Source organism: Coregonus clupeaformis, unplaced genomic scaffold (assembly GCF_020615455.1).
Source record: "Coregonus clupeaformis isolate EN_2021a unplaced genomic scaffold, ASM2061545v1 scaf1524, whole genome shotgun sequence".
Lineage (NCBI taxonomy): Eukaryota > Metazoa > Chordata > Actinopteri > Salmoniformes > Salmonidae > Coregonus > Coregonus clupeaformis.
Genome location: NW_025534978.1, coordinates 25001 through 40895, shown reverse-complemented (window position 1 = coordinate 40895; position 15895 = coordinate 25001). Strand labels below are relative to the sequence as shown.

At 41.8% G+C, this 15895-nt stretch overlaps 1 protein-coding gene and 1 pseudogene across 1 annotated transcript in view; one reads left to right on the top strand and one right to left on the bottom strand.

Annotated features, from left to right (window-relative positions):
- The window catches only part of LOC121560301 (lipopolysaccharide-induced tumor necrosis factor-alpha factor homolog), a 61908-nt gene that overhangs the window by 40291 nt on the left and 5722 nt on the right, over positions 1-15895 (bottom strand). The gene's annotated exons all lie outside the window — the stretch shown is intronic.
- On the top strand, positions 2449-7684 carry LOC121560306 (annotated as a pseudogene).

Below are 15895 nucleotides of genomic sequence, written 5' to 3'. Positions count from 1 at the left end.
CATGGGCAAGTTGCAGCAGAGGGTGCAGAGCTGGTGGCCGGGGTAGGGATAGCCAGGTGGAAAGCATGGCCAGCCGTAGCAAAATGCTTGTTGAAATTCTCGATTATCGTAGATTTATCGGTGGTGACAGTGTTTCCTAGCCTCAGTGCAGTGGGCAGCTGGGAGGAAGTGCTCTTATTCTCCATAGACTTTACAGTGTCCCATAACTTTTTGGAGTTAGTGCTACAGGATGCACATTTCTGTTTGAAAAAGCTAGCCTTTGCTTTCCTAACTGATTGTGTATATTGGTTCCTGACTTCCCTGAAAAGTTGCATATCGTGGGGGCTGTTCAATGCTAATGCAGTACGCCACAGGATGATTTTGTGCTGGTCAAGGGCAGTCAAGTCTGGGGTGAACCAGGGGCTATATCTGTTCTTAGTTCTGAATTTTTTGAATGGGGCATGCTTATTTAAGATGGAGAGGAAAGCACTTTTGAAGAACATCCAGGCAACCTCTACTGACGGAATGAGGTCAATATCCATCCAGGATACCTGGGCCAGGACAATTAGAAAGGCCTGATCGCTGAAGTGTTTTAGGGAGCGTTTGACAGTGATGAGGGGTGGTCGTTTGACCACAGACCCATTACGGACACAGGCAATGAGGCAGTGATCGCTGAGATCCTGGTTGAAGACAGCGGAAGTGTACAGTGGGGGAAAAAAGTATTTAGTCAGCCACCAATTGTGCAAGTTCTCCCACTTAAAAAGATGAGAGAGGCCTGTAATTTTCATCATAGGTACACGTCAACTATGACAGACAAAATGAGGGAAAAAAATCCTGAAAATCACATTGTAGGATTTTTTATGAATTTATTTGCAAATTATGGTGGAAAATAAGTATTTGGTCAATAACAAAAGTTTCTCAATACTTTGTTATATACCCTTTGTTGGCAATGACACAGGTCAAACGTTTTCTGTAAGTCTTCACAAGGTTTTCACACACTGTTGCTGGTATTTTGGCCCATTCCTCCATGCAGATCTCCTCTAGAGCAGTGATGTTTTGGGGCTGTCGCTGGGCAACACGGACTTTCAACTCCCTCCAAAGATCCTCCACCAAATTTCACAGTGGGTGCGAGACACTGTGGCTTGTAGGCCTCTCCAGGTCTCCGTCTAACCATTAGATGACCAGGTGTTGGGCAAAGCTGAAAATTGGACTCATCAGAGAAGATGACCTTACTCCAGTCCTCTACGGTCCAATCCTTATGGTCTTTTGCTAATCTCAGCCTGGCTCTTCTTTGCTTCTCATTGATGAAGGGCTTTTTTCTAGCTTTGCACGACTTCAGCCCTGCCCCTTGGAGCCTGTTTCGAACCGTCCTCGCCATGCACTTCACCCCAGCTGCCTTTTGCCATTCTTTTTGTAGGTCACTTGAAGTCATTCTACGGTTGTTCAGTGACATTCGAATGAGTTGGCGGTCATCCCGATCAGTAGAGTCGTTTTTGCCCTCTGCCGGTCTGTAGCTTTGTTGTCCCCAATGTCTGCTGCTTGACCTTGTTCTTATGAACCGCCGTCTTTAAAAGTTTAAGGATAAGGATGGAAGCAACCTGACGCTCACTGTATCCCTCTGCCAGTAAAGCCTGAATTGAACCCTTCTTTCCTCACTCAAAACTTTCCTTTTCAACTCTTTTGGCATGGTCAATAGTTATTTTTTGATTAATATTACTTTTGAGGTACTATTAGCACTGTTTTTGCTATCCAGCTGGTCCTATTGCAAGAGGATAGTGATGACCACAGCAGTGGTTTTTATACTTCTACTCGTTAAATAAGATTTGGTTCAGGTGATCACATAATCAGTACCTAATTCAGTAGAATGAGGTGTGCCTGTGTTGGAATTCAACAGACACTGTAATGGAATGGCTGTCATACATGTAGAGATGCTGATTTAAGAAATATTTGCAGTGATCTCTTAATTTTTTCCAGAGCTGTATGTATATATATATATAGTCCTATATATCAATCTTGAACATGATTATCTATTTTGGATGCATTTAGAATGGAATTGATGGAGAGAGAGAGAGAGAGAGAGAGAGAGAGAGAGAGAGAGAGAGAGAGAGAGAGAGAGAGAGAGAGAGAGAGAAGAGAGAGACTGTGAGAGAGTGCTTGCGTGTGCACTGATTTAAAGCAACGATATTCGATGTAAAACTCTGCAGCTGCAATAAAAAAATAAAACTTCTGTACAAAAAAAATTTATGCAAAAAAAAGCCAGATGGAGATGGATAAATTAGACGTGCATTCAGTCTTTATGTTACTGTAGCATAGGCTATGCTGCAGCAAATGTAGGTCTACCTGTCACAATGCAAAGTTACCACGATGATGATGGTCCTCTGTAGCTCAAATGGTAGAGCATGGCGCTTGTAACGCCAGGGTAGTGGGTTCGTTCCCCGGGACCACCCATACGTAAAAATGTATGCACACATGACTGTAAGTCGCTTTGGATAAAATAGTCTGCTAAATGGCATATTATGATAGATCTACATACTGAGATGGGTTGTCAGTCCCCACCCTGAGCGTTGATGATTCATCATGCAGTGACCAGAGAGAAGGCCACCGAGAATCCAGATTTAGACATTGCATATAATTTAACAGTTCCATTTTGCGTTATGCTGCTCATATAAATAATGTATAAGAATGTACCGGTTTATCGCTGTTATTTTCTGGCGAATCACCAATTCGCCACAAAATGTCTTCGGAGGTTTTAGTGTCCAGACCCCATTTCGACAGCAGGTCAGTTGCCCAAGCAGGCGAGCAGCTCCCGCCCACAGACACAGAGGCCATATTCAAGCAGGGCTTGTAACCCTCTTCCGGCTTGGCTACCATTCAGCCAAGTACAGCCCGGAGGAATGGAACGTCAATAACTTCTCTACCCTTCACCAGGCCATTATAGACCGAAACAACGCCGAGAGGATTCGCCATGAGTCCAAAACACTGTATACGGAGACCAAGGCCGGGACTCTGCGCACCCAAGCTGAGGGGACGCGGCACCTAGGCGAGAGACTGCAGGATATCCACTTCTGGAAGTCGGAGCTGCAGCAGCACATCGAAAAGCTGTTGGCCGAGACAGACCTCCTCCTGGGGCAGAAGAGGGGGCTGTTCAAGGTGGTACAAAAAATATATAGATTTGTCTTTGCTCTAGTTCACGTAAATACTTTTATCATTACTAAATATTTCCTAGACGTTATTTAACTACAAACCAATCCGAAAATAACTTGATGGTTTTGTTTTGTGTGCCACGGGAGGTGGAGTTGATCAGGAGCGTCCAGGCTCTGTTGAAGAGAACGCTGAGTCAGGCTGTCAATCAAATAAAGTGAGTGACACAATTAGACACCTCTCCCCGCATTCATTTCAACCAACATTAATATTTCAGATGCATCAGCAATAACTACATAAATGGTTCATTTATAAGATCCTCTCTTTTCATTTAATTGTGTGTCAGGGATGACCAAGCAGGCAACGAGAGACAACTGAGTAGGGTGCAAACAATAAGGGTTTTATTTATCAAAACTTGGATAATACAAATTATGACAAGGAAGTAAACCAAAGTGCTAAAATATACCAAGGGACATGAAAAACGGACTGTCCTATAAAGTCTTAACTTAAAAAATAACTAAGCTCTAACGTGCAGGAACAGAACGTACATAAACCAAATATCTACTCACTGAAGGGACGTTCCACGGAGACTATAAGGGGAGTGGCCAGCTCCAAGTGGAATCTGCAAACCATCAAGTTTTACATTTAGACAATAATGATACAACGTTAAATACAAGCATTATTTTAGCAATACCAGTACACAATAGTAATGTATAACTGTACTTCGCTATTTTAAACTCGTCAAAGGGAAAAATAGTTCTCCCGGGGTGAACAGAGGGTGGGCATTTCCCAACGCCCTTCCGGAACCTTATTTTAACCCTGGGATTCAGGTCGGAAGTCATTTATCAGAACACTGCTGAGGCACGGAGGTAAACAAGACATTACATTGAACTGTGACTATTTACTTGAGAATGATAATGGTTAAATTATGAAGTTAGATGATTGAGTTAAATTACATCAATGACTGTTACCACGTAAACTATGATGCGTGCACTCAACATAGAAAACAATGATAGCAAATGTCAAACTGTATTTCTGCAATAAAGTTATGTATGGGATATAAGAAACGAACTATGTGTCGCGTCGTCATTTTATATATTATGTGTATCGCCATGTGTATAGTGCAAAGTGAGCGTTAACGTGCATCAAATGAAAATTATATTTGTTATGGCCTGTGTACACTAGCCGCTTCGGCCGCCCAGAGTGGCTCGCTTGTGGGCATGCTGGCAGCATATAGCAGCAGTTCGGTTGTGCGTCAAGAATTCAGCAGAGTAAGTTTGTATTAAGAGCTGGTTATTAAATGGGTAAATAGTTTCATCCATTCTCCATTTCATGAATTTATAAACAGGTAAATAGTAATATGCTCTAAACCGGTCTGGTGACAAACTTTGCTGCCCTGTTTCCAATCGTCCACATTGCTGCTGGGAGAACCTATTCAAGTAAGTAAATACACTTTAAAAAACAAAACTATAGCTGTGTTCGAATACCCATACTGTATACTACATAATGAGTATATACTATTAGTTCATTTTAGTATACTGTAAACGAACTGTATCCTTCCAGTTGAGCGTACTAGTGCTTCGCCTGTCTAACGGAAGTTGATGCTGTTGCTATGCAAGTTCTAGCTAGCGTGTTAGTATAACAAATTACTAGTTAGACATCTTACGACTTCATTAACAATGTCCAGTAAGGAACGCACAACCACTATACCACTTAGCTAAGTTAAGAATGACGTGAATAATCAAGTCAATAGGTTGCGTTCGTAAATTCACTCGGGCCATCTACTCCGATTTCAGAGCACTCGTCTGTGTGCCTGGTTGAAATTATGTCTCATTTGATGAAATACTACAGCTATGCTGTCCTCAGGTCATGCAGATGAAGGAAATTAGGTATTGCGATAAACCTGTTTTTAGAGTATTTACATGGTTCATAGGAAGTGTAGTGTACTGTTTATTTTATTTTATTGTTTCTGTATATATGAATTACAAATCAGCCTTTAACTTGTTAAATCATGTTTCTAGTCTATTGCATAGTTACAATGTGCAACCAGCCATTGATGTCCCAGGACCAGGATTGGTAAACACTGTTGAAGTGTATCATTGTAATACATACATGCAAACACAGCATCATTCAAAGACTGGCATTTGATACTCCTGGTATTGGATATGACAATGTCTCACAGACATATCTGAACCGCACCTTTATTTGCCAAGGTAGAGTACATGATCAGTGAATATATTCAATGTACAGGCTACAATGTGGGGATCTCATGCTTGGTAATAAGTACATGTATATATGACTTGCATCCTTGGCACAATAAAGTTATTATATTCTACTCAATCCATAGGCTTCATTAATGCCATTCAGACTGGTTTGAAGTCGATACAACCGGCTATGATAGCGGAAAGCTAGGTTCTGAACTAATATTTATACCCAACGTTTTAGGGTCCATACACAGATCGGCTACACATCCTTAGGCATAAAGGTATTTTTATCCTCCACTACACAAACAAGAAAATAGTTAGCTAGTTACGTTACTTCAGCTGTATTGCATGGGAAATATCAGCAAGGCAAGCTTAAAAAATGGTACATTCAATTTGCAGTAATTGCTTTAGCTAGCTAGATTATTTACATCCACTGTTTCACAAGACGACAGCCTGGTTTGCTGGTTCTCAGGAGTCCCTAAAACATTAAACAGGAATTACAATTTCATACTCATGTCACAACGCCCATAAAGCTAGGTAGCTGGGTAATGTTGGCTAGACAGCTAGCTTGCTAAATAGCGATTTTCGTAAATTAACGTTATGACAAAAACATATGCATAATCGTTTGTCTCTACATTAACTAACATATTCCTCTGAACTGTACATTTTTTGCATGATTCGTTATGACGTTATAATTACTTACATTTGCTTCCATCCTAGTATTTTTGTCAGCCATCTTTGCTACAGCTGAGCCTGGTTGCAGCCTTCTTCTTCAGTGGGGTTTATCGGCGGTTGGCATCCAACATTATGGTGCATTACCGCCACCTACCGTACTGGAATGTGGACCAGAGACCGGGATAAACTAAATCCTACCTGCCAACCCCGTTTCTCTTAAAAAATATAACAAAATATTTGAGACTAAATCTAATGACGTTCTGCTCAATATACTCTTTAAACTAATTTCCTGTATCCCCTTCTCCCTCATACTAAATCTCATCCTCTCTCTTTCCCTCTGATACTGCCCACACTGTAGCAATACATGCTCCACAGTCTCTAATTCCTGACAATAATCACACTTTCCTGATGGATGCTTTCATATCACGTTTAATGTCTTGTTCAACTGGCTGTGTCCCACCCTTAATCTTGTAAAAATAGCCTCCTCTCTTCTGTCCCTTCCTGCCATCCTCCACTCCCCAACTTTCCTCTGTACCTGAAATAAATGCCTTCCCTTATTATTTATATTCCACTGCTCCTGCCATCTCTGCACCATCACTGTATATATCAGTCTTTTTGCCTCTGCCTTGCTCATTGACACTTCAACATCAACATCCCCACTACTAAGTGCTTGTTTAGCCTGTTCATCTACAGCCTCGTTCCCCTCCACCCCCAAACGTTTGCAGCCTATTCATTAGGCACCAAATAAAGGAAAATGGACTCAAACGGGGAGGGACTACCTGAGGTTATCCAATAAGAAACGCTCATTTTCGTTTTCCAGTGCAAATGTTTGCCTACGTTTTACTCCTATGTGCACTAATGAATAATGACCCTGATATGGGGGTACCAATGTCCTTTTCTTAGTCTTATGGCGCCCCTTACTGTGTGTAGTATGTAGCTACTCACCTGCAAAGCATGCAAAGGAAAAACCAAGGAGGCCGAGATGCAAAAAGTGAAAAGTGCTAACAGGTGATAAACAGCACTGATGATAGAAGCCCAAACGTATGCTCCTTTTTTATTCATCACATTTTATCACATTGCATCAAGGCCTCCTTGGTTGATCCTTTTCATGGTTTGAGTGAGAGTACTCTCGCACCGACCATTTACATTTACATTTTAGTCATTTAGCAGACGCTCTTATCCAGAGCGACTTACAGTTAGTGATTACATATTTTTTTTATACTGGCCCCCCGTGGGAATCGAACCCACAACCCTGGCGTTGCAAACGCCATGCTCTATCAACTGAGCTACATCCCTGCCGGCCATTCCCTCCCCTAACCTAGACGACGCTGAGCCAATTGTGCGCCGCCCATGAGTCTCCCAGTCGCGGCCGGCTGCGACAGAGCCTGGATTCGAACCAGGATCTCTAGTGGCACAGTTAGCACTGCGATGCAGTGCCTTAGACCACTGCGCCACTCAGGAGCATTGTAGCCTGAGCGCAGACCCTCACACTGGCTTTCTGCCCCCTACTGTCTCCCACTGTGTGTGTGTGTATCAGGTGTAACAGAGATGCCAAGCAGACTCTAGAGCTGGACTGGTCTGATAAGTACCAGGCCTACAGTCTGGATGGCCAGTGTGGTCGCTACAACAACATGAGTACTGACACACAGTACCACTCCAACTCAGCCAAACTCCAGGACCAGTGAGTCGCTGTATTATACACACACATACACACTCTTTATTTTTATTAAATATATATTTTATTGGATGTATGAGTCCATACAATTCTTGACATAATTATGCACAAATATATCCTTTAAAAAGATTCTTACACACTCTATTTCACACAAATGTAACACATTTTTTACTTCAGATTTTCCTTCAGTTTCTGAAAGTCCTGTTGAAAGTTATTCAGATGGGTATTAGAGCCTTGCACCAAGACGGTACCGGTGTGATAGAGATTGACTGTAATGACGCCCTTTAAGTGACTGTCTTCCCCATACACGTTGACCTGTATGGCATCGTTGATGTCTCTCTCCAGCGTTGGGGTAAGTTTGACACAGGGCACTACGCCAGGCCGTGGGGTGGGCTGTGTAGAAAACATAGTTGGTTTTGACTCTGTTCTTGCCCAGTGCTTTTTTGTAATCCACTATCAGAGTCTCCGGATGTTTCCTCAAGACTTTCCACTTGTGATGTTTCCCAGCCTCAGAATCCATACCTTCAGGGTATTGGATTTCAATGGTCTGCACCACACCTATACTGATGCTGCCTCTATGGTCTGCACCACACCTATACTGATGCTGCCTCTATGGTCTGCACCACACCTATACTGATGCTGCCTCTATGGTCTGCACCACACCTATACTGATGCTGCCTCAATGGTCTGCACCACACCAATACTGATGCTGCCTCTAAGGCCTGTTGTTGGTGGTGTTGACAAAGTCTCTGCTTGAATATGCTTTATTCCAGCTCCCTCGTGAGGTTTTACCGTCAGCATTTTCGACTGTGAGGTTGGCCACCTCAGGCGTCCAAACAGTCCTCGTAGTGGTCTTTCCAAAATGTTTTGAAAAACTCTGAACATTTCAAATAACGTTGGGAACTTTAAGGTTAAAAAAGATATCTTCAGTATCTCACGTTGTTGTTGTATATTTAGTCCTGTGCAATCTGAGGAATTTGTCCCTCTGTCCTAATGTAGCCTGTTGAACATCCAAAACATGCAGAAAGATCAGAATGTTGAGAACATAAGTACTAACTTAAAGTCCCAATCTTAAAGTTTATACAGCTCATTACAAGTGCCAACAACTGGGTGACACATAGCCTAGAGGTTATGAGCATTGGGTCTGTAGCAAGGCAGTTAACCCCAACAACAACAACTGCTCACTGGGCGCCGTGGACGTCGATTAAGGAGGGCTTGGGTTAAATGCAGAAGACACATTTTGGTTTAATGCATTCAGTTGTGCAACTGACTAGGTACCGCCTTTTCCCTTTCCCAATCAAGGTTTATTATTATGTCCACTACGAAACTAAAACTAACCATGAAAAAAAGAACACATTCTCTTACCAGGAATAGGATGATTAAAATCCCCCAAAAACGCTGCGAGTCCCAGTATGCGACTCTAACACACAAGGCTCCTTCCGCATTTCAAAAAGTACAGTTTAAAAAACTACTGCAACAGCATTGGATGCCGCCGACATGCCTCTTCCGGCGGTGTTTTGAACAGTGCGTGTCGTATGAAGATGACAAAAGCGTCTTGAAAGTGACAGTGTTTTCCAAAAAATGTCTACTACACACACACACGTTTAACAAGTTAAGTGACAGTGTCTACTGTACTATCTCTCTCATCTGAATTTAAAAGTGTATAGACTTACCAGGAAACGTGTATGCAGTGGTGGAAAAAGTACTCATTGTCATTCGTGTGTAAAAGTAAAGATACCTTAATAAAAAATGACTCAAGTAAAAGTCACCCAGTACAATACTGCTTGAGTAAAAGTCTACAAGTATCTGGTTTTAAATGAACAGTGGTGGAAAAAGTACTCAATTGTCATACTCCAGTAAAAGTAAATGCTATACCTAAAATCCCTTATATTAAGCAAACCAGACTATTTCCTTTTTTTTCTTTTTATTTACGGACACAGTGGCACACTCCAACACTCATTTACAAACACAGTCCGTCAGATGCAGTAGGGATGTGGTGTGTGTGTGTGTGTGTGCGTGTGCGTGTGCGTGTGCGTGTGCGTGTGCGTGTGTGTGTGTGTGTGTGTGTGTGTGTGTGTGTGTGTGTGTGCGTGTGCGTGTGCGTGTGTGTGCTTGAGTAAAGAGAGAGAGAAGAGAGATAGTAAAGAGAAAGAGTGACTGAAGGTGACAAGTGAAGTTGGGAAAGTTCATTATTGAAATCAAATCAAATTGTATTTGTCACATGCTTCATAAACAACAGGTGTAGACTAACAGTGAAATGCTTACTTACAGGCCCTTCCCAACAATGCAGAGAGTTATGCAAGCGGACCTGCTGTTGCCACACACATCAATTCCCCATCCCTACTAAACACACACACACACACACACACACACACACACACACACACACACACACACACACACACACACACACACACACACACACACAGAGACACCAGTGCACCATCACTACTAGCCATTTCCCCAGAGGATATTGTAATCTGGTTGTCAATCTTTACCAGGGTTAATTCAAATTGAAGACACCCAATTCAGGAAGTGATTTGAATTTTAACTTTTAAAAAATATAACTACTTTTTAAAGAAATAGCTTCTCTTCCATTTATTGAGAAGTCATTGAATATAGATTCCCTTTTTTAAATTATTTCAGTTTACTTCCTGAACTGACTGACTTCAATTTGAATTGACCCCAACCCTGACCTTTACTATACACATTTACCCATTAATTATATCATGGTTTGGTTAGCTTTCAAATTCACTGGTGTGTGAAGAACAGTTTGCCACTGTCTGTGTGCACACATCTAACAGCGGTGCCAAACATTAGGCACCAAGACAGAGTTAGAATAAGGTAGTGTGTGACTGGTGGTGTGTTTTCTCTAAACTGATTTTAAAAAACACCCCTTTTCTAACAAGTCTTTTCCCTCTTACATAGCCACACACACAAAACAAACACAGATATTCCTAGTCCTACACACAACTCATTCATATTTTATTATATCCTCCAAAGAACCACTCTGAAACCCCCCAGCTCAGAGCACCCTTTTCCAGCCACAAGCAGAGTGACAGCCCCTTTTTGGAGTCCTGGAGGAGACAAGGTACTGTGGACTGTGTGGAGCTAAAGATCAGAGCTGCTACTCCCTCCAGACAGACACAGACAGACAGACAGACAGACAGACAGACAGACAGACAGACAGACAGACAGACAGAAGAGAGAGAGAGAGAGAGAGAGAGAGAGAGAGAATTGGCTTTTTACCAAATTACTGTACGACAGACCACGTATTCACCCTACACACCCTAATTGACAAACAAACAAACCAAAACAAAGGCAAAGTCTTCTCATGCTTTGTTGATTTCAAAAAAGCTTTTGACTCAATTTGGCATGAGGGTCTGCTATACAAATTGATGGAAAGTGGGGTTGGGGGAAAAACATACGACATTATAAAATCCATGTACACAAACAACAAGTGTGCGGTTAAAATTGGCAAAAAACACACACATTTCTTTCCACAGGGCCGTGGGGTGAGACAGGGATGCAGTTTAAGCCCCACCCTCTTCAACATATATATCAATGAATTGGCGAGGGCACTAGAACAGTCTGCAGCACCCGGCCTCACCCTACTAGAATCTGAAGTCAAATGTCTTCTGTTTGCTGATGATCTGGTGCTTCTGTCACCAACCAAGGAGGGCCTACAGCAGCACCTAGATCTTCTGCACAGATTCTGTCAGACCTGGGCCCTGACAGTAAATCTCAGGAAGACAAAAATAAGGGTGTTCCAAAAAAGGTCCAGTTGCCAGGACCACAAATACAAATTCCATCTAGACACCGTTGCCCTAGAGCACACAAAAACTATACATACCTCGGCCTAAACATCAGCGCCACAGGTAACTTCCACAAAGCTGTGAACGATCTGAGAGACAAGGCAAGAAGGGCCTTCTATGCCATCAAAAGGAACATAAAATTTGACATACCAATTAGGATCTGGCTAAAAATACTTGAATCAGTTATAGAACCCATTGCCCTTTATGGTTCTGAGGTCTGGGGTCCGCTCACCAACCAAAAATTCACAAAATGGGACAAACACCAAATTGAGACTCTGCATGCAGAATTCTGCAAAAACATCCTCCGTGTACAACGTAAAACACCAAATAATGCATGCAGAGCAGAATTAGGCCAATACCCGCTAATTATCAAAATCCAGAAAAGAGCCGTTAAATTCTATAACCACTTAAAAGGAAGCGATTCCCAAACCTTCCATAACAAAGCCATCACCTACAGAGAGAGTTAACTTGGAGAAGAGTCCCCTAAGTAAGCTTGTCCTGGGGCTCTGTTCACAAACACAAACAGACCCCACACAGCCCCAGGACAACAACAACAACAACAACACAATTAGACCCAACCAAATCATGAGAAAACAAAAAGAGAATTACTTGACACATTGGAAAGAACAAACAAATAAACAGAGCAAACTAGAATGCTATTTGGCCCTAAACAGAGAGTACACAGTGGCAGAATACCTGACCACTGTGACTGACCCAAACTTAAGGAAAGCTTTGACTATGTACAGACTCAGTGAGCATAGCCTTGCTATTGAGAAAGGCCGCCGTAGGCAGACCTGGCTCTCAAGAGAAGACAGGCTATGTGCACACTGCCCACAAAATGAGGTGGAAACTGAGCTGCACTTCCTAACCTCCTGCCAAATGTATGACCATATTAGAGACACATATTTCCCTCAGATTACAGCGATCCACAAAGAATTCGAAAACAAACCCATTTTGATAAACTCCCTTATCTACTGGGTGAAAAACCACAGTGTGCCATCACAGCTGCAAGATTTGTGAACTGTTGCCACAAGAAAAGGGCAACCAGTGAAGAACAAACACCATTGTAAATACAACCCATATTTATGTTTATTTATTTTCCCATTTGTACTTTAACTATTTGCACATTGTTACAACACTGTATATATACATAATATGACTTGTCTTTATTCTTTTGAAACTTCTGAGTGTAATGTTTACTGTTAATATTTATTGTTTATTTCACTTTTGTTTACTATCTACTTCACTTGCTTTGGCAATGTTAACACACGTTTCCCATGCCAATAAAGCCCTTTAATTGAAATTGAATTGAATTGAGAGAGAGAGAGAGAGAGAGAGAGAGAGAGAGAGAGAGAGAAAAAAACTGGAGCACAGATAAAGAGAGAGACTGAGAGTGAGGAAGAGAGACACACACAGAGAGAGGGGGGGTGTAGCTAAACTGCTAGGGAGATGTGAGGCAGATGAGGTAACAACTTTATCTGAAGTGACTGAATAGTGATGATGAGCAACACAAGCCTGATGGAAAATACATCTGTAGGTAACCGTCCCGCCCTGCCCCTGTCCCTCCCCCCTGGAAGCCTCTTCCCCACAGCTGAAGGTCCTAATCACGTTCTGCACGTGTTTCTTTACCTCTCTCTACTTTACACACACATTGTTGTGGTCACCTTCCCTCCACATTTGTCACTGTCAATCGTGAATGATAATTCTTCCAAGTTTTACCAGTGAAATGTCCATGCAGCATCTGCATGCCAACTATTCGTTCTCAATCAGTTTGATGGGGAAATGCATTTATGTTCTTCTTGAGTTACACAGTGTTGTTTTGAATTATGTACAGTGATCACATTTGAAAGCAGATGGTTTTAACAAACCGTAGCGTACCTGTGTTTAGTTTCAATTAAAGCACATATTCTTCCTAGTGCCGCACGCAGTTGAGTTTTGGCTGCATGAGAGAATACTGCGAGCATTCGCACAATCATCCTAAAATCTCATAAGAAATTAGGTGGTATTTTTTGTCTTGCAGCAACTTTATACTATTATATTTGGTTCTGTTATGTAGAATACTATCATTATGTAATCTTGCAGACATTGATTCAGCTTTGATCTCAACAAGATCTCACGGTTTTACCAATTTGCCTTGAGATTCTGACATTTATCCACGTTTTTCCAAACATCAAATTTTGAAGTTGCTCCGTAAACCGGCCACTGCCTGTTCACCCCGCTACCATCTAGAAGACAGAGACAGTACAAGTGCGTCAAAGCTGGGACCGAGAGACTGCTAAACAGCTTCTATCTCAAGGCCATCAGACTGTTAAATAATCACCACTATGCCCAGCACACTGCCCTGCCCTGAACCATTGAGTCATTGAACATTGGCCACTTTAATAATGTTTACATACTGTTTTACCCACTTTATATGTACACTGAGTATACAAAACATTATGAACACTTGCTCTTTCCATGACCAGGTGAATCCAGGTGAAAGCTATTATCCCTTAAATCAGTGTAGATGGAGGGGGGGACACTTTAAAGAAGGATTTTTAAGCCTTGAGACAATTGAGACATGGATTGTGTATGTGTGTCATTCAGAGGGTGCCTTTGAACTGGGTATGGTAGTAGGTGCCAGGGGCACCGGTTTGAGTGTGTCAAGAACTGCAACGCTGCTGGGTTTTTCACGCTCAACAGTTTCCCGTGTGTATCAAGCATGGCCCACCACCCAAAGGACATCCAGCCAACTTGACACAACTGTGGGAAGCATTGGAGTCAACATGGGCCAGCATCCCTGTGGAACGCTTTCGACACCTTGTAGAGTCCATGCCCCAATGAATTGAGGCTGTTCTGAGGGCAAAAGTGGGCACAACTCAATATTAATAAGGTATTCATAATGTTTTATACACTCAGTGTATATACTGTATCCTAGTCATGGCTCATCCTATATACTGTAACTACTGCTGTACACACCTTTCCTATTCATATACTGTCCATACCGTCTATACACACCATTTTATATATATATATATATATATATATATATATATATATCACTACCGTTCAAAAGTTTGGGGTCATTGTTTCCGAAAGAAAAGCAATTTTTTTGTCCATTAAAATAACATCAAATTGATCAGAAATACAGGGTAGACGTTGTTAATGTTGTAAATGGCTATTGTAGCAGGAAACGGCAGATTTTTAATGGAACATCTACGTAGGCGTACAGAGGCCCATTATCAGCAACCATCAGTCCTGGGTTCTGTGACGCCCCTCCCACTCTGTCTGCCGTATTCTCTCTCTTTGCTCTTGTTTCCTTATTAGGATGCCGGTGGCGGAGTTGGGAGGGTCGTCAGCTACATGGGAAACACCTGGGCTTGGGTGCGTCCCAGGATAAATGGACCTCTTCCACATTCATTGGGGAGACTCTCTCCATGCAGACACCTTTATTGATTGTGGTTGTGGTTGTGGTTGTGGTTGTGGTTGTGGTTGTGGTTGTGGTTGTGGTTGTGGTTGTGGTTGTGGTTGTGGTTGTGGTTGTGGTTGTGGTTGTGGTTGTGATTGTGATTGTGGTATTTTTGTGGCTTTTTGGTTGTTTGCTTTGGCACCTTTCAACACCTTGCATTATTACATTTATGCATGCAAACACTCACTTACACTACTGATTACTGATTACACACACCATTGTTAATTGTACTTAGTTTACTTTAGTTAATAAATATATATTTTGGTATTCCTTGTCTCCACGTTGTCTCCCTTTTGTTACGAACTTTGAGCCGGTTCGTGACAGTTCCAATTGCACGTTGTGTTTGCTAATCCAAGTTTATCATTTTACAATTATGTTAGCACATCTGAAAACTGTTGTGCTGATTAAAGAAGCAATAAAACTGGCCTTCTTGAGACTAGTTGAGTATCTGGAGCATCAGCAATTGTGGATTACAGGCTCAAAATGGCTTTGCCACTCTTGGCATTCTCTCAACCAGCTTCATGAGGTAGCCACCTGGAATGCATTTCAATTAACAGGTGTGCCTTCTTAAAAGTTAATTTGTGGAATTTCTTTCCTTCTTAATGCTTTTGAGCCAATTTACAAATTAATTACAATTCAATAAGTATTCAACCCCTTTGTTATGGCAAAATAAGTTCAGCAGTAAAAATTTGCTTAACAAGTCACATAATAAGTTGCATGGATTCACTGTGTGCAATAATAGTTTTTAACATGATTTTTTAATGACTACCTCATCTCTGTACCCCGCATACAGTTATCTGTAAGGTCCCTCAGTCGAGCAGTGAATTTCAAACAGATTCAACCAAAGACTAGGGAGGTTTTCCAATGCCTCGCAAAGAAAGGCAGTCATTGAATATCGATTTCAGCATGGTAAAGTTATTAATTACACTTTGGATGGTGTATTAATACACCCAATCAC